The sequence below is a fragment of the Mya arenaria genome, chromosome 8 (assembly GCF_026914265.1).
Source record: "Mya arenaria isolate MELC-2E11 chromosome 8, ASM2691426v1".
Taxonomy (NCBI): domain Eukaryota; kingdom Metazoa; phylum Mollusca; class Bivalvia; order Myida; family Myidae; genus Mya; species Mya arenaria.
Window position 1 is genome coordinate 28,203,445 of NC_069129.1, and position 24,280 is coordinate 28,227,724.

The following is a 24,280-nucleotide window of genomic DNA, read 5'->3' on the forward strand; positions in this document are numbered from 1 at the left end:
AAAATAGTTAGATTCGTCCTCCACAATGGCAACAAACCGGCTTGGATTTTTCTTTGAGAAACAGTTTCAGCGTTTATATCAGCTCAGAAATGGATGCCAATCCTGGAGACAGGTGAAGTATTGTTCTATTATTTAGTGTTCTTAAATTTATTAATTTGAAAGAGTATGTTATTGTCACATTCCTATTGCAATGAAGTCGGATTGTCGGTTTCGTACTCATTGTACTTCGACATTCTATTTACTTTTGTAAATTGTCACGTATATTCTAATTTAAATATAATCTTCATCATGTATAGAATTTCTATACATGATGAAGATTATATTTAAATGGTGAGAATGTATTAGAATGGCAAGTAATTTATGATACTTTTCGTTAAATTATAATGAATGATTTTTTATTTGCAGGATATTATTATTAACCAGTTAAATGAGTTATTTTTTTTATATTTTATTTAATCAGATGTTTGACTTTAAGTTGAACAGACAGGTGAAGATCAAAATTGGCATACAAAATGATCATTCTTGAGTTGAGAGGGTTTGAAAAGTACAGTGATCATAAAAGCTCAACCCTGCTAACCCTGGGTTGGTAAAATGCTTACCGGGCTTGCTCACATTGATTTTACCTGAAAGATTTTATACAGCAGGCTTCACACTTGTTCAATGAAAAGTCTTATTTCAATTATATTATATACAACTTGTTTCATAGGCACTAAAACATGGACGACCATCTGCTGTCAGACGAATCTGTCAGCCGTTAGCAGTAACAGCCCCTACCCTGTCGCTCTTTGGGATTTCATGGGGAGGTAGCAAGCCAAAGGAAGGAGGTATACAACATCTTGGCTGACACATGGTTATGAATACATTGTTTTACTGGATTGTGATAAAAGTTGACTCAACTGGCCAAAATCTAGTCCTAGATTGATATTATTTTTCTAACTGGGTAGAATTCATATGTACCTAGGGCTAGGCATTACATGTAGATCAAGCAGGTTTTTTCTGATACACAATGTCATTATGTCACAGTGAGTAATTGAAATATGATTGGATATTAAATGAAGAAAGGACTGGGTATGACATTAACTTTTTGAGAGCTTGACCTTTGGTCCTGTAATGCACCACCAGTCAATTATAACCTCCCGCCCCCCCAGGTCCTGGGAATAGCGGGGACTTTGACTTTCGGTCCAGCCAACCCCCAGTAAAATCCCTGTCCTGTGTAGACAAACTGCTGGTAAAATCCCTGCCAAATTCTCACGCACCCCAGGGGCATCCAAGGTGAGGCCCATTCCCCGCTATTTTGGTAGCGAAAACAATACCACCGCTGACCCTCAACACTGTAGGGCCACCTGGAATAAAAAAACACGGCCCATTTCCCCCGCTTTGCCCAGTATACCAACCTGGGGGCTGCAGTTACAATTGACTGGTGCATAACGAACCCTATTCGTTAAAAACCGTTGACCAACCCGTACATGAAGGTACGCTGTAAGATCAGGAGGTAGAGTTATATGAGTTACGTGCTGACAGACCGGTATAATTATGATTTTTTTTACTCGTATTCAAAAATAAATTTACATTTAATACGGCATTGAACCATAAGTCAATGACGAAGACAAAAGTTCATTTTACCAGTACGGCAAAGGAATTGGCCAGGCAATTTTCATTAAATAATAGTCTTTTAACTGTCTACAAAAAGACGTCAGTTTAACATAACAATTTTGCGGTCAGTTATAGGTTTAAGAAAAGGCTTGTTAGTTAATACACTCACAGTTTAAATACCCTTTTTCTGTTTATCATTTGATACTAGTGGTAATTTGTTGTTTTGTGTAACAAAACTACACTTTTTGTTGGTGATTTTGTTTACATGTTTTCAGATTTTCTGAAATAAAAAGTGTTGAACTGTTTATTCAGACAATTTTGTACTATAACTATTGTTGTATCGTATCGACAATACGTATCGCGTATCGCCACCTCCATATTACGATACAAATTGTATCGAAAAATTCTAAGCAAGACCCAGCCCTAGTTCTTACATTTCTCGCATTGCTTTACTAGTGAGCATTTAGATGAAGAAATAAACATGCTCATCATGATTATTACGACATTTTTAGCTTGACTATTCAAAGAATAAGGAGAGCTGTACTACTCACCCTGGCGTCGGCGTCAGCGTCACACCTTGGTTAAGGTTTTGCATGTAAGCACCTATAAGTCATTATCTGGGTAAATCCATCATTTATTGCATTGAAACTTTGGATATGTATTTCCAACCATCTAATTAACCTACTAAGTTAATGAAGTAAGATAACACTTTTTTGAATATAATGCAAATTATGGGCCCTTATTATTTGACTAAGAAATTTTGGTTGAGGTTTTGTATGTAAGCACACATAGGTTAATATCTCATCAACGACTTGATGTATTGCATTGAGACTTTATACAATGGTATTCAACCACCCAACCTACTTGAATAACCAAGTAAGATAACTGTATTTTGCAAACAATGGCCCTTTATTATTAGACTTAGAAATTCTGCTTAATATTTTGCATGTTACCAAATTTATGTTAACATCTCAGCACATCATGTTTTGCATTGAAATCTAATCTTAACAGTGATCCATGCATGTTTCGCCAAAACTTTCAATCCTTACACTGAAAAGCGGCGGAATAGTCGAGCGCGCTGTCTCTGTGACAGCTCTTGCTTATTGGGTGAGTATGCAACCAAAAGCCTCTCAAGATTGGTACTAAATAAAGCACATACGGATTATCAACCTTTCGTAAAAACATAATATTTTCAAAGATATTTTGTGCTTTTGATTGGCTTGAAGACATTATTTTGGCCAACTTTGACCGATTAAATCGGGCTAGCCAGCCTCCAAAATAGCAGGACTGGACCATCTATCAACTATTGAATGTCAATCCCTCAGGCCTTAATGTCAGACCACTGATGTATCACGCAAGACTGTTGATGAGGTTAATGTTGTTTTAAGCTTGTCTTTTTTCAAGAAAAAGGTCACAATATTTTCCTCACCCTCTGGTATTGTCAGCTTCGACAGCGTTGTGTAACAACATTATCCATAGTCATGAATTAAAATGAGTTAAAGAAATTTACAAAAATCTTTGACGGCTTGTTTAATACCAGTGATAAAATGCATAATTTATGTTAAAATAGGCCCTTAACTATGGCTGACTTTTATTATAATCAAGTTATGTTCCCATAACTGACTAACGAAAATGGATGAGCACTGGCCGCTGCTTGCGGTGTTTCTGTTCACGACTTAAATGTACTTTACCTTACAGCCCCAGAGCCAGTGAAGGGAGAGACAGTTCAAGATCAAAAGACCATTCTTTTGGAACGGGCAGATCGTTTGTACTCTGAACACAACATTGACGAATTATATGATCTACTTATTGAACACAAGGTACATTATAATTTAGGAATTTTTACTAATCTGATAGAAAACTTCTGTTTTTTGTCTTGTGTTGAGTTGTACATGCAGGTCTCTCGTAAGGATACCTTTAGTTTTAAGGACATGCATTTGGGTTGAAGATTTTGTGTTTAAATAACAAAGTGATAAATAATATTTAATAGGAGCCTTGCTCTGCCTTAATTGTCACTTTTTGGAGTTTGTTTGTGCGAGACAGTCAAAGCAATCCATTGGATAATAAAACCATGTGCTATTATTTTCTATTGAAGTTTAATTCCTTTATTGGCCTATTGATTTGTAAAATGATAACCAGCATCAGTGTGTTTCTCTTTTACTAAAAACAGGGCTGAAATTCCAGGGATGTGATTTGTCCGCAGATTCGCGGAATTCCGCGGATCTAATGGCCCCAGGGACCCCCCCTCCCGCTTTTTTTAGCTGATTAAAAAAGATAATAGTGTGCTTTTGGTTGTTAGAGTTGATATCCCATTTTGCTTCAATTTTAAAGTCAGAAGAACCCTCATAAAAACTTCTAAAAGTGCCCCAAAAACCCATGGCCGAAATGGTTTCAGCCCTCCGGCTGCCAGGTCAATCACATCCCTGAATTCAGGCCCATTCACAATCCAAAAAAGTAGTGGTGGGAATCGGTTTTCAGTTTGACTATGTTCAACCCAAGTAATGGATTATTTGATAGTACAATCGGTTTTTGTCAAGATCTTAATTGTAGATTTATTCTATTACAATAAATCCTAATTCTTAACTTTGTTTGTATTATGTGTATGTTTGAAGTTAACTAGTGTTGTTGTTGCTTTTGGCCACACTGTTAACGATAAGAACTAAACGCTTCCGAATTCATAAATGAATACAAAGGAGAAAATTGGTGGACTAAATGCAAATAACCAAAGGGAAGAAGAAAAACAACTCGCAGGCTGAATCAACATTTGTCGCCGATTTCAAACGCAACCAATCAATTTTCCATTATAATAGATCATTGGAACATTACTATTGTAGTATAATCCCTTTATTGTCCAATTGAGTTTTCAAATGACAACCAGTATCATTTTGTCAAGATCACTGTGTATATGTTTAAATTCATTCTTATTTTCATACTTGATTATTCTTAAAACTTTCAGGGGCTTTACCTTGTTTGAATATACAAAGGTATACAAAGGTAAATTCTCAATTTAAGGCATTTGATCACTATTTCTGCAATTTAAGGGCCCTGGCCCCATTCACAAAAGAGGTGGAAAAAAGACAGAATATCTTGTAAATTGGTAGATTAAACATATTTATTTGAAACAACATCATATTAATCACTCTCTTCTGCACAATTTTACGCGAGATTGTGGTCTAGTGTTGTGGGAAATCAGAGTACCCGAAGGAAACCCACTTGTCTGACCACAAACCGAAGTCAAATGTGCCCAGGCAGGGAATCATACTCACGTTGCCAAGGTGCAGAGAAGCCAGTGGGCTTAACCGCTGTGCTAATTGGACAACCATTGTCGAAGTCCTATGTCTATAGATTCTGTGATTTTAAAAGCAGAGCAAAATTATTTAACCATCTTTTTTCAGCACAAATAGGGGCCTATTCTGGCCTTATTCCCAAGGCCAACATATTTTTTTCCCAAATTTATCAAGGCCATTCCGGATTTCTCTTCTGAAGATGTAAGCAAATGGAAAAGGAAAAAAAAAAAATTTGTTCTGTATTTCTTCAAGCAATCTTGTTGGAATGCCACACTCTTGTTGAATGCCACAATCTTGTTGAATGCCACGATCTTGTTGGAATGCCATAATCTTGTCAGTATGCCACATTTAGATATTTCTCAAATCAGAGGGGTCGAGAGCCCTTTCCCAAAATAGTGAGAAAAAAACAGTGTATCTTTTTATTTTAGGATTCCAGAGATGATGAGATACTGTGGCGGTTAGCTCGCGCGGCTGTCGACCAGGGGAAGCTTAGCGACAACAAAGAAATCCTACAAAAAAAATACTATGAGGCGTTTGAATTCATCAAACAAGCTCTTGAAATTAACAGCCAGAATTATGCTGTCCACAAGGTGGGTCTCTTTAAAGGTGGACTTTTACTCCCATATGAGCTGTTCCATGATTAATACAAATGTTTTTAATTACCGTAAAGGATGAATAAATATAAAAAAACAATGATTTTTATGAAGGATACAGTGTTTAATTTGAAAGAAAGGTGCAAAAAACACGGTATTTACTTATTAGACGATAGTTGGACTTGGTCACTGTAAATCTTTTAAATTATTTAATATTTGTGCGTTTTCAGCTTTTACAAACATGGTTACAATCTAGTTATTAGTAATTAATATTTTCCATAAATGCATTATTTAGTAATAAGTTAAAGGTTTATCACTCAAAATTTATGTTTGTAATACATTTGTATGTATTGATTTTAAATACGAATATCACTTTAAAAAAATAAATATTCAGTGTGAAATCATTAATTGCTGAGTTTTTTTAAATGTGTTTATTAGTATGCAGGGGTTCTAAATTTCAGTCAGGTTTGAGAGCTTATTATTTCAGACTATTGTACAGTAACTGTTGTACGGAGATTTTTTTATTGCAAAATTGCATCAAGAACAGTAGGAGATAAACTGAAATGAATATAAATGATGTTAAAAGCAATATGGAAACTGGTCTCAGCCCCTTACCCTCATAAATCCCTCGTACTACAACAAACTGCCAGCTATTTTTCACCATTGATGATTACAGGGTGTAAGAATTTTCCTGAGTATGACCATAAATCATGAACATTTAGAAACTGATGGGGGTATATATATAAAATTATTTGCATGAGATGAAGAAGAATTCTGCATCACAGAATGCAAAGTAAACATGGCTGTTGCAATAAACGCTTCAGAATAAAAAAAATGGCTCACTTAAAACCCATATCATCATGAACAAGCCCGAATTCCTATTCTTTTGCTTGGCATAATATTTCTGAACCAGCCCTGCTATATAAATTCAGATTTTGAGCAAGCCCGGAAGACTTTACCTGTGCAGGGCATGCGGGCTGGTATTAATTTCGACCACTGTGTGCTATGTCAAGCACTTATGGCCGCTGTGTTTTTACATCATCAAACAATGGTATCTCTCTTTTCCAGTGGTATGCTATTTTAAGCCATCATGGCCGTAGTGTTTTTACATCATCAAACAATGGTATCTCTCTTTTCCAGTGGTATGCTATTTCAAGCCCTCATGGCCACTGTGTTTTAACATCATCAAACAATGGTATTTCTCTTTTCCAGTGGTATGCTATTTCAAGCGCTCATGGCCACTGTGTTTTAACATCATCAAACAATGGTATCTCTCTTTTCCAGTGGTATGCTATTTCAAGCCCTCATGGCCACTGTGTTTTAACATCATCAAACAATGGTATTTCTCTTTTCCAGTGGTACGCTATTTCAAGCGCTCATGGCTGCTGTGTTTTAACATCAACAAACAATGGTATTTCTCTTTTCCAGTGGTATGCTGTTTCAAGCACTTATTGCCACTGTGTTTTTACATCATCAAACAATGGTATTTCTCTTTTCGAGTGGTACGCTATTTCAAGTGCCCATGGCCGCTGTGTTTTAACATCATCAAACAATGGTATTTCTCTTTTCGAGTGGTACGCTATTTCAAGCGCTCATGGCCGCTGTGTTTTAACATCATCAAACAATGGTATTTCTCTTTTCCAGTGGTATGCTATTTCAAGCACTCATGGCCACAGTGTTTTAACATCATCAAACAATGGTATTTCTTTTTTCCAGTGGTATGCTATTTTACTGGACTACACTGGGGAGTTTGAGGGGAAGAAGCAGAGAATCAAGAATGCCTTCCAAGTCAAGGAACATTTATGGTAGGTAGTGACATGTACAAGTACGATTATCTTGTTAGGGAATGAAAATCAGACAATTAACATGTTTGACCTGAGTGGCCCAGAAATAGCCTAATGGATGTTAATAACTTAAAAGTGGCTTACACAAAACTTATTATAACTATGGTATGGTTTTCTAAAATCATAAAATTTCTATCTGAAATTGCCATTGTATAAATGAGAGAAAGTAGTTTGTTATCGCTAGTGATAATTGTTTTTTGTAAATAATTTCGTTTAACGTCAACTGGAGGAAAACAGCCGTTTAATTCTTAGTTATTGTTTAACTTTTACTTTATCTGCCCAGTCATTTCCCACTGGATTAAATATAAACGTTTAAATATGGTTTAATTATCCCCCGCGGAATCGAAGGTTTCAGGAGGTGGATATTGTTTTGGCGTTGTCTTTCATTCCGTCCGTCTGTCCGTCTTTCCGTCTGTCCGGAACCATATCTTGGTAGGCATTGATCACAAAATATTCAAACATGGTAAGAATGTTCCCCTTTATCATATCTCCATCACTTGTAAAAGTGGATCACATGGGGTCAAAAACTAGGTCACTAGGTCAAATCATAGAAAAATCTTTGGAACAAACTAGAGGCATTATTCATGGTCAAATATTTATGAAACTTAATCAAAATGTTTTCCTTGATGAACTCTTGGACATATATAAAAAAATATATGTCAAACAAGAACACAATAATTTGTATAAATACATAGTAAAAAGTTAACAACTTTAACCTTATTAAGTAGTCTACATGTTCATGTGCAATCTACCCACTAACTCTGTTTATATAGTTCTTTTTACCTGATTGATAATCCATGATTTACTGAAATAAATGTATTGGAAAATTGCAATACTGCCATTATATTGGACAAAAGAAAGAGTTTGTCCACTAATTGAAATAGATGCTAGTGACATTGACTACTAAACCTGTTAATATCAAAACGTTTTTATAGTGACGAGTCAACAGTTTGTTTGAGAACAATTTTCCAATCTCCAAATAAGTGAATGCTTATGTACTGGTTATGGGGGTACGGTAAAAATCCACCCACCCTTTTGCAGAAACCCCCCCAACACTCTTGAACTTCTGTTTTTCAGAAAGCTGTGGAACTTAACCCAAAAGATGCTACTTCTATACATTCACTTGGTTACTGGTTTGTATTTTCATATATGAATCTTATCCTTACCCTTAGATATGCCTCAGTGATTTTATTTGCCAGTTATTTTTACAGTCCAATGAAAACATTCAGATTCTACTCTTTAACTTAAAGATGCACTCTTACTCCCAAATGAAATTACCACAATTAATACAATTGTTTTAATATACCCAAAAGGATGAATAAATGTCAAAAGCAATGGTTCTTATGAGGGATACTGAGTTTAATTTGAAAGAAAGGTGCAGAAAACACGGTATTTCTACCATATGAAATGATAGTAAATCAGAGTAAATCTTTTAGCATTCACCACTCATTTAATATTTTTGCATTTTCAACTAGTAAATACACAGTCATAATTTTGTTATTGGTAATATATATTTTCCAAAAGTGCATTGTTAAGTAAGTAGTTTAAGGTTTATCACTCAAAAGTAATGTTTGTTATGTATGTGTTTGTATTGATTTTGAATAAGAGAGTCAGCTTAAGTTTGATTTAAGTTCATTATTGAATAGTGATCATAGGCCCCTGATAAAGTCAACTTTATTTGAAAATCTTCTATGTTAATGAAGAACACTTAAACAAAGAACCACTTCACTTTTACTTGGGTTTTTAAAGGCCAAGATGTTACAGAAGAGAAACTGGATGTTAAAAGTGAAAAAAGCACATTGTATCGGTCTGCAATGGACTGGAACATTATGAATTTGACAGAAATTTTTCGGAATTGTGTTAAATAGAAGTTAAAGAATTTATTTGCCGAATATGTAAAGTTTGTATGTATTAATATAGTCATTTGAGTTGTAATCAAAACAAAATAAATTATTGAAGGTCTTAAGCATTTAGTTCAGTGAAGGCATAGGGGTGCCCATGCTAGTCTCCATGAGGGGAAAAGGGTGCTACCAAAAAAAGATAGAGTGAAGCACCCTTCCATAACCCTTGAGCTAAATCCATAGTTATTGGTATCAAGTCAATCCTGTTTATATGTGGCAGACTTTTGAATGCAACAAGCAGGTCAACATAAATATGAAATGAGCCTGAATTTTGATTTAAAGCTGCACTCTCACAGATATACGGTTTTTACAACTTTTTTTATTTTTTGTATTTGAAAGAGCAAATTTTTGCGTAAATATCTGCAAACCAATGATAAAAGATTGCTGACAAAAGATCAGATTGCAGATTTTTATGCCCCCGAAGGTGGGCATATTAAAATCGCACCGTCCGTCCGTCCGTCCGTCCGTCCGTCCAAGGTCACACTTAGTGTTTATTCACAATGGAGTGCTGCATATAAGGACATAGAGTATAGGTTGTCGTGTCCGGGCTGTAACTTTCTCTTGTATGGACAGATTTTAAAATAACTTGCCACATGTGTTCCACATACCAAGACGACGTGTCGCGTGCAAGAACTGTGTCCCTACCTCAAAGGTCAAGGTCACACTTGGTGTTTATTTACAATGGATTGCTGCATATAAGGACATAGAGTATAGGTTTTCGTGTCCGGGCTGTAACTTTCCCTTGTATGGACAGATTTTAAAATAACTTGCCACATTTGTTCCACATACCAAGACGACGTGTCGCGTGCAAGACCCGTGTCCCTACCTCAAAGGTCAAGGTCACACTTAGTGTTTATTTACAATGGATTGCTGCATATAAGGACATAGAGTATAGGTTGTCGTGTCCGGGCTGTAACTTTCTCTTGTATGGACAGATTTTAAAATAACTTGCCATATGTGTTCCACATACCAAGACGACGTGTCGCGTGCAAGACCCGTGTCCCTACCTCAAAGGTCAAGGTCACACTTAGTGTTTATTCAAAATGGATTGCTGCATATAAGGACATAGAGAATAGGTTGTCGTGTCCGGGCTGTAACTTTCTCTTGTATGGACAGATTTTAAAATAACTTGCCACATGTGTTCCACATACCAAGACAACGTGTTGCGTGCAAGACCCGTGTCCCTGCCTCAAAGGTCAAGGTCACACATAGTGTTTATTCACAATGGAGTGCTGCATATAAGGACATAGAGTATAGATTGTCGTGTCCGGGCTGTAACTTGCCCTTGTATGGACAGATTTTAAAATCACTTGCTACATGTGTTCCACATACGAAGACGACGTGTCGTGTGCAAGACCCATGTCCCTACCTCTAAGGTGAAAGATACACTAAGTGTTTATTCACAAGGGAATTTTGAATATAAGGACATAACAGTGTAGGTTGTCAAGTATGGGTGGTATTTTTTTATGTTCAGAGGCAATTTAAAATAACTTGCCATATGTATTTGACACGTAAAGGCAAGATCAACTTTTCATGTACTGACCTTGTTCGTAGGTCAATGTCACATTCGGGGGCATTCGTCACATACTGTGACAGCTCTTGTTATATTTCCATTCGAAAATCAGATTTTTAGCTCTACTGGCCAAAGGCCAGAAAAGCTTATGCGATGGTAATGTGTACGTAGTATGTGCATCCGTGCGGTCGTGCGGTCATGCGTTCGTGCGTCTGTAAACAATTGCTTGTGAACACGATACAGTCTTCAGTTTTGATTGTATCTCTATGAAACTTGTACAGTATCTAGATATCCATTAGAGCTCGGTTCCTTTCGAAAACCAGGAATTTTTAAATGCCTAGATTATGGGCCATGAAAGTTTTAAAGAAATGCTTTCTATTTTTAGCCAGGTCTGCATGAGCGAATTCTAATTTTAGCCAAGTTTACATGTACATGTAAATTCAAGTCTAGAGTTAAGGGAGACAATTTGTAAGTCTAGGATTTTGAGAGACAATTTGCTTTTTGCTTCTGCAGTTGATTTTGTGAATTACTCTGCCTTGTTCTTGTTGAAAGCCCAAAGGCCATTTTTTAGCTTTAAGTTCTGTAGTTTGCGCATTCATCTTAACAGAATTGGTTGTGATTGTTTAAGTTATGCACCTGGTGTTCATTACTGGCCACACCCAGGGTTCACAGGTTTGGTAAACATAAATCTGGAAAGGTTTGAAAATCTTTTTGTGTGTTCGTGCATCCATCTCAGCACAATTGATTGTGAATGTTTGTTCAAATTGATCAATGTTGTCCTAGGATGCCCTTGACTTTGACCTTTTGACCAACTTTTTTTAAGTTTTAAAACTACAGAAATTTTTACTATGAGTACAGTTTTGAAAGCATTTTTTTTTTGTCAGATGACTTTTACTTGGCACATATTAAAATAGTTCATGGAACTAATCTGCTTACAATACTTTCTGGGCTCAGATGTTGAACGTGCTACGTTTTCAGGTAACCCAAACACAAAACATAAAGTATATGTCTGTTGCCTTTTACCCATACATACATGCTCTGGATTGATATGACCACAAAAGCCATGCCAGTAGAGCATAGGCCCTTTTGGGCCTCTTGTTATATTTCCATTCGAAAATCAATGTTTTATGGCTTAAACCGTACTAACGGTTTAAGAAAAATGCATAAAACATCAATTTTTGAACTTATATATAAAAATCTGTGATCTATTTTTTTGTCAGCAGTCTTATATAACTGGTTTCCATGCATTTTTGCAAATATTGGCTCGTTCCAAGACAAAAAAAGAAAAAGTTGTCAAAACGTTCATTCTGTGAGAGTGCAGCTTTAAGAATTTCTTAAAAATGAAATAACTGCTTATTTTGAAATGCTATATATCATGTGTACTTTAAGACATACAGTACAGTGTATTTTTCCTTGTGACATCACAGTGTACTTTGTTTCTAAATGTTTCTAAAATGTAATCAGGTATATAAAAAATAATAATTTTGGAAGCATAACCAAAGACAATATAACATTTTAGTCTTTGTTTTCAGGTGTTTCACGATGGCTGACCTGAAATGGTACGAGAGGACAGTTGCCTCGGCACTGTTTGCTACCCCACCATCTTCTACCTATGATGAGGTAGGGGACATTTCTTCTTATGCTTATTGCAGATCAATTTATTCGCTCGAATGTTCGGTCGGCATTGGCATCCGGTTAAGTTTTAGGGCAGGTTGGCATTTTCACTTATAATGGCAATCATTCAATTCACTTTATAATATTTCACACAGTTGTTCAAGACCATCACATTATGAGGATTCACAACTCCATATTATCCTAAAAACAAGTTATGGCCCCTGATTGACTTAGGAACTTAGGTTTAAGTTTTAGGGCTAATTGTGTCAGGTTAAAGTTTTGTGGCAAGTTGGCATTTTTACTTATAACTCCGATACCTTTCATTTAGTTCACTAAATACTTCACATGGTTGCTCAGGTCCATCACTCAATGAAGTTACATAACTCCATATCCCTTATATAAATTATGGCCTCTTATTGACTTAAGAAGTTAAGTTAAAGTTTTAGGCCGCATTGTGTCTGGTTTAAGTTTAAGGGCAAGTTGGGATTTTCACAAATTACTTCTATACCCTTCATTCAATTAACTGAATACTTCACACATTTGTTAAAGGCCATCACACAGCTGGGTAACGTAACTCCATATTTACTCATATAAATGAAAATTATGACCCTTGATTGACTTTTTATTTTTTCATTTTATTGCTTTTGACAGGCACAAAATGTTGAACCAATGTGATTTTGTCATACAAGGGTTATGGCTCATAACTTGATATAAAATAGTGGGAAATAATCTCCTCGCATGTTCAGCTCCATTAGTATCGCATATACACACATAGGAATGTTTGCCAGCAATGGTACTTTGTGCACAAGTAATTTGAAACTTGAATGTTTTGTAAGCATGGGAAATAGTGCAATCTATGTTTGTGTGACATTTCATTTTTTCTAACCAAGTTATGTCTCTTGAGGATGCTTCACAATGGCAAATGCTTCACAGTTTATTCATATGTTTACATTTTAATATGATGGGTATTTTAAGAACATTTTTAAAGACTACATAGTGTTAATTAACTGATAAAGTTTGGGTTTTGAAACCAGTTTTGAGATTATAAAAGTTTGCTGTTCTTATTTCAGGCTCTTCAATATTTCCTGAAAGCAGAGGAAGGTAATCTTTATACACATTTTAATTACTGTTGGTTGTTTTATTTAATAAGGTTATTTCTAGCGTTATTTTTTGTGTCTCTATCTATTTTGCAAATATTTTGGTTTTGCTTCCAAGATGAATATGGATTTATTAAATGCTTTCGGGTGATTAAAAGAGATTTACAAGTGAAAGAAAATTGATATTTTACTGTTTCAAACAGTGTAAATGTTCCTTTCAAACATCAGTGTGCACAGGGCTTGGACATCATTTTAACTTTAAATTCAAATGTAAGGCGAATAATAAAAAGAAAAATTGTTCGCTTCAGTGTAAGAAAGCAATATAGTTCACCTTGTGAACATGAAAAGTGAATATTTCACTCATGGCAATGCCTTGTCACTAGTTTACAAATATACCATCTGATAGCATTTTCTGAAAAGAAGAAACATGTGATAGAATATTAAAAGTGTAAAGTCTGATTTGCTTTATATAGTACGAGGTATGTTCGGAAAGTTCCCGGACTGTACTAATAACTTTGTTATTTTTCAACGTAGAGCTTTGAAACTTCGGCCAAGTTGAGACACATATATATTCATTTTGATAATAAGCGGATACTTGCCTAAGTCAATACATTCTTAAAATATTGTATCCATAGCAACATAATATTTGCTGTTGTGGAGCAAGCCATATATTTTCCTATAATGTTCACATTAAACGCATTTTGTAACGTTAAAAAATGCGGGAAACGTCATCTTGACGTCGAACCAAAACATGACGTCATTAGTAAAATACGCATGACGTCATTTGAACAGACACCGCATCGCAAAACAAACTCCAAAACAGGTGCTCAAAGCAAACATGCAACGCGAAATTATTGAAAAACAGCGTGTCGTGATAACAGTTTCTCCAGAGTTTAGATGTTTCACCGTCGAAAACATTGATACAGTTGAAGAAATCGTTTGGAGACCAAACTTTGAGTCGCACAGCTGTTTTTGAGTGGCACAGACGCTTTAAGGAGGGGCGCGAGTCAACTTCCGACGACGAGTGATGTGGGAGGCCGGCACTTGTGGTGAAAAAGCGCGATATGGTAAAGTCCATGCTTGATAGGGACCGACGTGTGTCTACACGGGTAGTGGCCGAGGAATGTGACATTGGGGTAGCAACAGCGTATAAGTTAATTACTGAAGAGTTTAAGATGACAAAGGTGTGCGCACGTTGGATACCAAGGCTATTGGATGACAATCAGATGAAGGATAGGGTGAATAAATCATTGAACTTTTTGAGGTCATATCGACGTGAAGGGGACAGATTTCTTCAAAGAATAATTACAACGGATGAAACGTGGTTTCAGGACAATGCCCCAGCGCACAGGGCCCGGTACACAGAGTTGGAGCTGGATGTTCTCGGAATCGGCAGGTTGCAGCACGCCCCCTACAGCCCAGACCTTGCGCCACTTGATTTTGCGCTTTTCCCGGCCGTCAAAGCCCAGCTACACGGAATCCGATTCGACGATCTCGAGAACCTACGTTGTCACGTGCAGACAATTATGTCTTAATTTGATAAACAATGGTTTCAAACTGTTTACACATCATGGGTCAGGAGACATGAACGTTGCGTGCAAGCACATGGCCGCTATTTCGAGAAAGAGTAAACAGAATTGACGTTGACGTTATAAATTTTAACGTCGGGTTGCTCCGCCATATCGTTGGTACATGTTTTAAATTTATTGTAACTTTTTTACTGTTATATGTATGGAATCGAAACTTTAGAGTGAAATGGAATAAAAGATGTAGTAAATCCGTACTTAATTTCATTATAATACAATGAGCCTTTCAAAAGGAATGCGTTCAATCCGGGAACTTTCCGAACATACCTTGTATTATGATAGAATTAATGATAGTATTAGATGATTCACTGATTTTTGTTGTTGTCCAATTCATTTTCAATCCTTTTTTTCACTAGTACGAGTGTCTGGTAAAAAAAACATGTACTGTTGTTTGACAGTATGTTCTGTGAGCATGTCAATGGAATTGAACTTCATTGTTTATACCATTTTCGACCCCGTATATGTTGTATTATAAATGTGGAAAAATGCATGTTTGTTGGCAAAAAGCGGTGTTGTAAATATGGTTTGATGGTGTAAGAATTTTATGAAAAGTTTTCATGTATTGATCAAAGCTTGTGTTTTTATGTGACCTGCCAAAACTTGAAACTATGATATGTACAATTGAAGGAAAATCCTGTCAAGGCCATATAGGCAAGTTTTGAGAATAATTTAAGAAAGTAAAATATTTTCCATTCTATAATCTTATTTTTAAGTTTAAGTAACTAGTCAAACAGACATATTTTTTTTATATGTACTTGTATTGTAGGGTCTTTGCTATGTCTGTTATATGATTTTATCCCTGGGGCAGTACCCACAAAGCATCTTAGTGAGAAATTTCATAAAGCTCTATTCCAGTAAAACACATAACCCCCGGGGGGTAATAATGTTTTAATAGTATATAGGTAAGGTAAAAAGGTAAATTCTTCGGTAGGGGGTGGCATAATTTAAAAGTGCCTTCCCCCGGGGGGTTATATGTTTACCGTAAATGGAATAGCCCTAAATGTTTTCAATTTTTTTTGTAAAAATATCTCAAGTTCCCTTTTATTTTCGTTCATGGATGTTTTTCAAAGGCATACATAATATAAACAAAAAATCAATGTTTCATATTTTGTGTGTAAATTTTCTTTTATTCAACTAAGAAAATAGCAATTTAAACTAAGTTGAGAATTTTACCTTTACTTTTAAGTTTGCTTTTTGAATACAGCTGCTGATGTTTGCTTTTGCAGATAGAATCCATAATTTTTACCTTATAACATAATTCACAGTCTTACCAGTTCAACATAAATTCTTTCATAACTTAATTATTGCTTCCCAAACTAGACTCTTTCTACCATTACCACTGTAATACTTATCCTCCCCTTGTTTGTAGCTGAGCCCAACTTCTACAGTATGAACCTCCTGATGTTGGGAAAGACCTATCTTAAGCTACAGGATGGTAAAATGGCGTACCAGTATTTGAGCCGCTGCAGGGACTACCCCATGAACACACCAGATGACAGAAGGGTAGGAAATCTTATAGGTTTGGTTATCGAGTTTGGATGGTCCTCACGGCACCACACCATTTAATCGATTCAAATCGATTTTCAAAATTGATTAAATTGAGCAGGGCCGTACGTGAAATAGGCCCAAAAGTGTGATTTTTGCTGTGCATTTATTTATTATTCGGAGTACTGACTGACATAACCAAAAATGTTGTTTTGCTTAGGGCCCTAAAGTAGACTGGTACCGGTATTCAAATATAAAACATTTTGGAAAACATGAAGGTGAAATGTTTAGACATGAAATAAATAACATAAAAATTGATTTTAAAAGTTCCAAATAAAAAAGACATGGGCTGGTATTCAATATTGGTCTTAATTGAATCTAAGAACGATGTAGCTAATCGGATTACTTGTTATTAATAACTGACCAATAGAGTGAATGAAATCAATGATGTATGACCATAAGATTAACTTAAGTTGAATATTTTTTTCATCAGCTCATTTTGGCATCATTGCCTTTAAATCAATCATATAAGGTCTCATAATTACTCACAAAGAGAACCAATCTCAGTTGTTCAGTAAACTGCCTAAAAATTCATTTTCTTCAAGCGTTAGGAAACTTTTAGCCATAAAACATCAATTTTGAAATGGAAATATGAAAACTGCGACCTGCTCTTTTGTCAGCAGTCTCATATCACTGGTTTCCAGACATTTATGGAAAAAATTGGCTCATTTCAAGACAAAAAAAAGAAAGTTGTCAAAACAATCAATTTGTGAGAGTGCAGCTTTAAGAAGTGTTATCCAACCTGTTATTATGCCCCCCTTCGAAGAAGAGGGGTATATTGCTTTGCACAGGCATGTCGGTATGTCGGTCGGTCGGTCGGTCGACCAAAGCTTGTCCGAGTGATAACTGAACAATTCCTAGACGTATGGTCATCAAACTTCACATGAAGGTTGGGCCTGACCAGTAGATGACCCCTATTGATTTTGGGGTCATCGGGTCAAAGGTCAAGGTCACAGTGACCTTTAATGGTAAAATAATTTTAAAGCTTGTCCGAGTGATAACTCAACAATGCCTGCACCCATGGCCCTCAAACTTGACATGGAGGTTGGGCCTGACCAGTAGATGACCCCTATTGTTTTTGGGGGTCATCAGGCCAAAGGTCAAGGTCACAGTAACCTTGAATGGTAAAAGGTTGTCCGAGTGATAACGTGAAAATGCCTGCACCCATGGCCCTCAAACTCAACTTGGAGGTTGGGCCTGACCAGTAGCTGACCCCTATTGTTTTTTGGGCTCAATGGGTCAAAGGTCAAGGTCACAGTGACCTTGAATGGTAAAAGATTGTTCGAGTGATAACTCAACAATGCCTGCACCCATGGCCCTCAAACTTGACTTGGAGGTTGGGCCTGACCAGTAGATGACCCCTATTGTTTTTGGGGGTCATTGGGCCAAAGGTCAAGGTCACAGTGACCTTGAATGGTAAAAGGTTGTCCGATTGATAACTCAACAATGCCTGCACCCATGGCCCTCAAACTTGACTTGGAGAATTGGCCTGACCAGGAGATGACCCCTATGGTTTTTGGGGGTCATCTGGCCAAAGGTCAAGGTCACAGTGACCTGGAATGATAAAAGGTTGTCCGAGTGATAACTTGACAATGCCTGCACCTATGGCCCTCAAACTTGACTTGGAGGTTGGGCCTGGCCAGAAGATGGTCCCTATCGATTTAAGGGGTCATTGGGCCAAAGGTCAAGGTCACAGTGACCTGGAATGGTAAAAGGTTATCCGAGTGATAACTTGATAATGGCTGCACCCATGGCCCTCAAACTTGATATGGAGGTTGAGCCTGGCCAGGAGATTGTCCCTATTAATTTTAGGGGTCATTGGGCCAAAGGTCAAGGTCACAGTGACCTTGAATGATAAAAGGTTGTCCAAGTGATAACTCAACAATGCCTGCACCCATGGCCCTCAAACTTGACATGGAGGTTGGGCCTTACCAGTAGATGACCCCTATTTATTTTAGGGGTCAAAGGTCAAGGTCACAGTGACCTTGAAAGCAAACTCGACAATTCTTGGACCTATGGTCATCAAACTTGACATGGAGGTTGGGCCTGACCAGTAGATGACCCCTATTGATTTAAGGGGTCAAAGGTCAAGGTCACAGTGACCTTGAAAGCAAACTCAACAATTCTTGGACCTATTGTCATCAAATTTGACATGGAGGTTGGGCCTGACCAGTAGATGACCCTTATCGACTTTGGGGGTCATCAGGCCAAGGTCAATGTCACAGTAACCTTTAACGCAAAAAAGTTAACAAATCTTCCCCCACTGATATCTCAACAATGCCTGAACCTATGATCATTAAAGTTGACATGGATGTTAAGCCTGACCAGTAGATCACTTTTTATTGATTTTAGGATTCATAGAGCCAAAGGTCAAGGTCACAGCGATCTTGAATGGTAAAAGGTTGTCCGAGTGATAACTCAACAATGCCTGAACCCATGGCCTTCAAACCTGACTTGGAGTTGCATCTGACTTGTAGATGACCCCTTATGATTTAAGGGGTCATCGGGTCAAAGGTCAAGATCACAGTGACCTTGAACGAAAAAAACTTGTCTTGTGATAACTTGACAATGCCTGCACCCATGGCCCTCAAACTTGACATTTAGGTTTCTGGTGACCAGCTGATGACTCTGGATTTTGAGTTCGTAGAGTCAAAGGTCATGACAGTCATAACACACTTTATCCTCACACTTTAATGGTCATAATCTTAAAACAGCAACAAATCAGCTGTCATTTCGATCCATGCATATTTCATTCAATTGTCCATATAATCCTGACAACATGGCTCTCAGGGGGGGGGGGGGGGGCATAATGTTTGACAAACATCTCTTGTTATATCTTTATTTGTAAATACTAACACAATTCAATGAAGTTGTTTTCATGCCTCTACATATAGGCCCTAAAAGTACTGAAAATATTACCAGGGGCGTAGCTGGAACCCAATTTGAAGTACTCCCATTTGTAGCGGGGGTCAGGGGGTCCTTCCCCTGAATTTTTTTTGTTTACTCGTGCGATTTGGTGGCATTTGACGCATATCTGGTAACTTGAAATGCAAGTTTTAAGTTAATAATAACTGAAGCAAAAAAGGAAAACTGCAAGATCGAGCAATAAATATTCAAAACATATTTATACTTGGTGGAGATGCCTCCCTCCGAATATATAGGATATACAGATGAACAAGTTGCATTGAGGACACAAATAGTTTGATTTAAACATGGAAAACATCACAAGCAAATAATGCACAAATGTATACATAGTTTATCTTATGGATTTTTTCCCATTTTGAAACATTTTTACACAACAACACACGTTTAAACTTTGAACACTAATGCCAGCCGACGGTCTTTTCTACGTGCAAAAACATCCACTACGTGCTCAGCGTTGATATCTCGCTCTTGATAAATGTTAAGAAGCTCAAGCCCTGAAAGCCTCTCGGCGGTCATCGTGTTGCGGAGGTACGTCTTGACTCTCCTCATCGTGGAGAAGGACCGCTCTGCCGTAGCTGTTGAAACGGCCTCAGTGGCCACTCGCAAAAATGTTTCCAGGTCTGGATACTCAGCTGGGGATGTTGTGGTCCATTTAGCAATCCATCTTTTACACTCCCGGACAAACGTCTCCTCGTCACACTCTAAGTCTGGACTGTACTCTGCATAAATCTCTGCGGCCCTGGCAGGTGTCAGTTCAGTAGCCTATAACAAAACAAACATGACCCACTTTTTTATAATTAAACAATAAAATAAGCAATTGATTTAGAGAAAAATATAGATATTCACAGAACTTAACGTTTTGGTACACACACTTTGTTTTTTTACGGAACAATAATATAATTGATGTTTTATTTAACTATACATGGATAACATTACGCAATTCCAAGTATTTTCATTGATATCACATATTTTATTTGATCAAAAAAGGATGAATGAAAATCTACTTTCGTCGGCAGAAGATATTGTGCAGTAAATCTCCCATGCTGTTTAGCAGGCGGGTTGTTAACTCAACGACTAGGTGGTCAATGAAAGGAAGGAACCTGTTGACCTTCCAGTATTCTGTGGGTGTTGCCGCTGGTGCGTTAGGCATGTTTGCGGCCCCCGTGCCTCGAGGAATGGACGGCTCCACCCCAATGTCTCTTGCTAGTGACATAGCCTTTTCGTACAGGTTGTCCCATACTGTTGGATCGTTGCGTTCAGACTCAAATGATATTTGATAGTGACGTAACATTAAACAACGCATTAGTAAAGCGCATGGCAACGTCCATCTATCTTTTTGTAAGTATAAAGATGGGAAAAACATTTAATAACATATGACTGCAAATAAGTTCAATTCATATGTACACACACAAGAACTGAATTGTTTCTGTAAACATTTATACAAGCTATGAAATTAGTGCACTGTTTATGAGTGACGGGTCTAGGAAAAATTATACATGGCCATTTACGCCATTGAAAAGTATAACTATAGTCCGACCCAAAGTAAGATCAAGTACACTGGTACATATTGACTTACATATGATTTTGTCGGTTAACCGAGGCGTGATTAACACTATTCTATAACTTTGCTGTCATAACGAAATGAATTCATCCCACAACTAGCCGTTAGGAAAATGAATTAAATAACAAACCTCTAACATAGCGACAACAACACGTGCTTCTTCTGTTGCCTCCAGTAAATCACACGTCTTCTTCCAACGTCTCGCCTGTAGTTGATTCGCACTCAGAGAACCCCAAAAAATCTTCGCGTAAATCAGCTCCGTCGAAGTATCTTAGGCACATGGCCATCTGTTCCATAGCGCTGGCATCAGTTGCCTCGTCAGCCATAAAACCGAAGCAGGGTGCGCTGTTGCACTTTGACACGATACTGTCTGCGATTTGTTTTCCACAAATGGAATTAAGCTCATTTTGTATATCGGGGCTAAGGTACATAGATCTTGGATCTCCGTGTTCTAGATGCTCTTTTAAAATGGGATCCTGCTTGGCCTGAAAGCTCAATAGGGCCTGAAAATTTCCCTTATCACCTTCATGCCCCCTCAAGGCAATGTTCTGTTTCCCACAGAACACTATCGCTTCTGTTATACTAACAAGGATCTTTCTGTTCTTTTCAACGACCACATTGTATTGGGATGACATGTTACATAGTATGTCTTTTTTTTTCGCCCTTCATTATTGCTAGGAAATGATCTGCTGAATCACAGTTAGACAGGTGGGCCTCTGATTTCATGTGGCTCAAAACTACCTTGGATATGTTGCTCCAATCTCTCAATACTGTGGTGACTAATGTTATCACGCGAGCATCAGGGCCAGCGAACAGATGACATTGGGCGCAGTAGACACCATCAGTGACCACATGCTTGGAACATCGTAGTAAACGATTCTATGTACAGTTCTACCGATGACATTTTACATTTAACTTTTATAATGCCGAGCTGGATTGGTTTCAAATTCGCCTGTAACCCCTTAGGGTTCAAGTTTTACACCGGATTTAGGCCATTTAGAATTTTCATTTTTCAAAATCGAAGTACTCCCGGGAGTATGGGAGTATGCCTGGCTACGCGCCTGAATACTATATGTTAAAGGCGTGTAGTTGATAAAATGTATTCACACGAAGAATGTGTCATTGTTTGAATGTAACATGTAAGTGTTATTCATATAATAAAGCTATTATTTATATATATGTACATTTATTATTGGTTTATTGTTTCCAGGCCAATGCTGAAGCCAAGCAGTTGTTAGCCATGCTGACCTCAGGTGCTGGACGAAAAACAAGAGATTGATATACTAGTGGACAAATAGTTGTAATGTTGTATTAGGGACTTAAACTCCTGGTTGTATTTATGTTTGTGTCCATGTTTTTTTCTGTGATTTGCTAACAATCATGAAACTCTTTCAATATGAACTGGCAGTTTTGGCATCCATTGCAAGAATTTTCTTTAAAGCTCTAACAACCTTCAAATATGTTGCACAATGGACGGTGACATTATAATTTCAGTCACATTCAGTCATAGAAAAAAGGATACATTTTTGTTTTTTACAGTTTATATCATTGTTTCTGGTTAAGGTTATCTTTACCGCTTTTGCAAAAGTTTCAAGAAATGAACACAATCATGAACACTGATGTTGAAGAAGTATACAACCATCTTGATTCTAGATGTATGAAATTATTTGTGATAATCTGTATTTTGTTAATGTAAAAGACTAAAAATTTAAAAAAGAACGCGTTTGTTTAGTATCTACTGAAATGATGAACTAATAAATTGGTGAAAACAATCTTGGAGTGTGATGAAGTTCAGACGGAATTGTTGTTTGGTGCTGTTCTGCAGATATTTATTGATAATAAAGATATCAAATTGATGAATTTAAAATCATAATATGCATTTCATTTATTTCAAATCATTGAATATATATGTCACTGAAATTTTATCTTGGACCAGAATGGACTCTAATGCAGGTCTCACCATTATAGTGTTGCAACATGTAAATGGTTAATGTGCTTGTTTTGTAAGAGACTGAAGGGTTGCCTTTTCTTTGTAAGGACAAGAAAAAATAAACTTAAAGGCCCTTTTTTTTAAAAAGTAGGGGGCATTGGAATTTATTTAATGTCACTCATTTATTTTCATGTCTTTCCAAAGAAGGTTACCTAGTCAATATTTAATTTATCAGCTTAATGAAAACATGTACAAAAAACCTTAAATACATTAAATGTATACTGAAGATATGTCTGTTTAAAGAATATTTTTTTCATCGACAGCAGAACAATCTAAAAAGTTCCATCATAATATTGTTCTTTCAGTACAATTCTTGAGGCTAAAATTCAGTTTCCAGTATAAATGATATTCTAGGAATAAAATCATAACGATGTTTAAATTATGCAGAGTCTTAGGAGCTGTTTGTACCTAGAAGAAATTTTCAACTGTAATACTACCTTTGATGAAAGTGCTTCTGTATGTAGGATGTTGACAAAGTTTGTGATTCAGATTGTAAGGCTATAAATATTCATCGATTAAATGTGTCTAATTTTATTGTGTTATTTAATCTTTTGATATTAATATCTCCCCGCATAAATGGGTAGACAAATTATTTTTGCGTGACTTGTCCGTCTGTCGATCTGTCATAACCAGCTCGGTTCAAGGTCATTGACTGATAGGTCAAAGGTCATATGACTATATTTCGTGTCCACTCTCTTGAACCATTTGAGGGATTTTGAAATAACTCGCCACAAATGTTTACCATATTGAAACGATGTGCAGAGCGCATGTTACAACCAGTTCGGTTCTAGGTCAAGGTCACAATTAGAAGTCAAATGTCATATGATTATAAAATTACTAGATTTCGTCTGCTCAATATCTCTTGAACCGTTGGAAGGATTTTGAAATAACTACCAACAAATGATAACCATATTGGAATGATGAACAGAGCCCATGTTTCAACAAGCCCTGTTCAAGACCAAGGTCACACTTGGTCGAAGTCGATATGACGACATTTCGTGTCCGCTCCATATCTCTTGAACCGCTCGAAGTATTTTTTATTACTTGCCACAAATGTTCACCATGTCACACCTCGAGGTCAAATATCATATGACAATATTTCGTGTCTGCTTCATATTTCTGGAACTGCTTCAAGAATTCAAAAATACTACCCACCGATATTCACCATTTTGAGACGATGGGCATGGCGCATGTTACAACTAGCTCAGTTCAAGATCAAAGTCACCAATTA

General features: G+C 36.9%; 1 pseudogene; it reads left to right on the plus strand.

Moving 5' to 3' along the window:
- On the plus strand, positions 1-23,583 carry LOC128244726 (regulator of microtubule dynamics protein 1-like; annotated as a pseudogene).
- Positions 23,584-24,280: the final 697 nt, after the last annotated feature.